A 207-nucleotide genomic window follows, 5' to 3' on the forward strand; every position below is an offset into this window, starting at 1 on the left:
CACGTCTTCTGCACAGCTTTCTCTTCTTATCTTTCTTATCTTTACTTACTTCTAGTACTTTATTTTTCTGTGTGGTTTTTGTGTGATTTGAATAATTGTATATTTGTATTTGTATATGTGTATATTTTATGCACCAACTGCACCAGGTCACATTCCTCGTAGGCGTAAAAACCTACTTGGCAATAAACAAAATTCAGATTCTGATTC

Source organism: Morone saxatilis, unplaced genomic scaffold (genome assembly GCF_004916995.1).
Source record: "Morone saxatilis isolate NCDOM2014 unplaced genomic scaffold, NCSU_SB_2.0 Contig19, whole genome shotgun sequence".
In the NCBI taxonomy this organism is placed as follows: Eukaryota; Metazoa; Chordata; class Actinopteri; family Moronidae; genus Morone; species Morone saxatilis.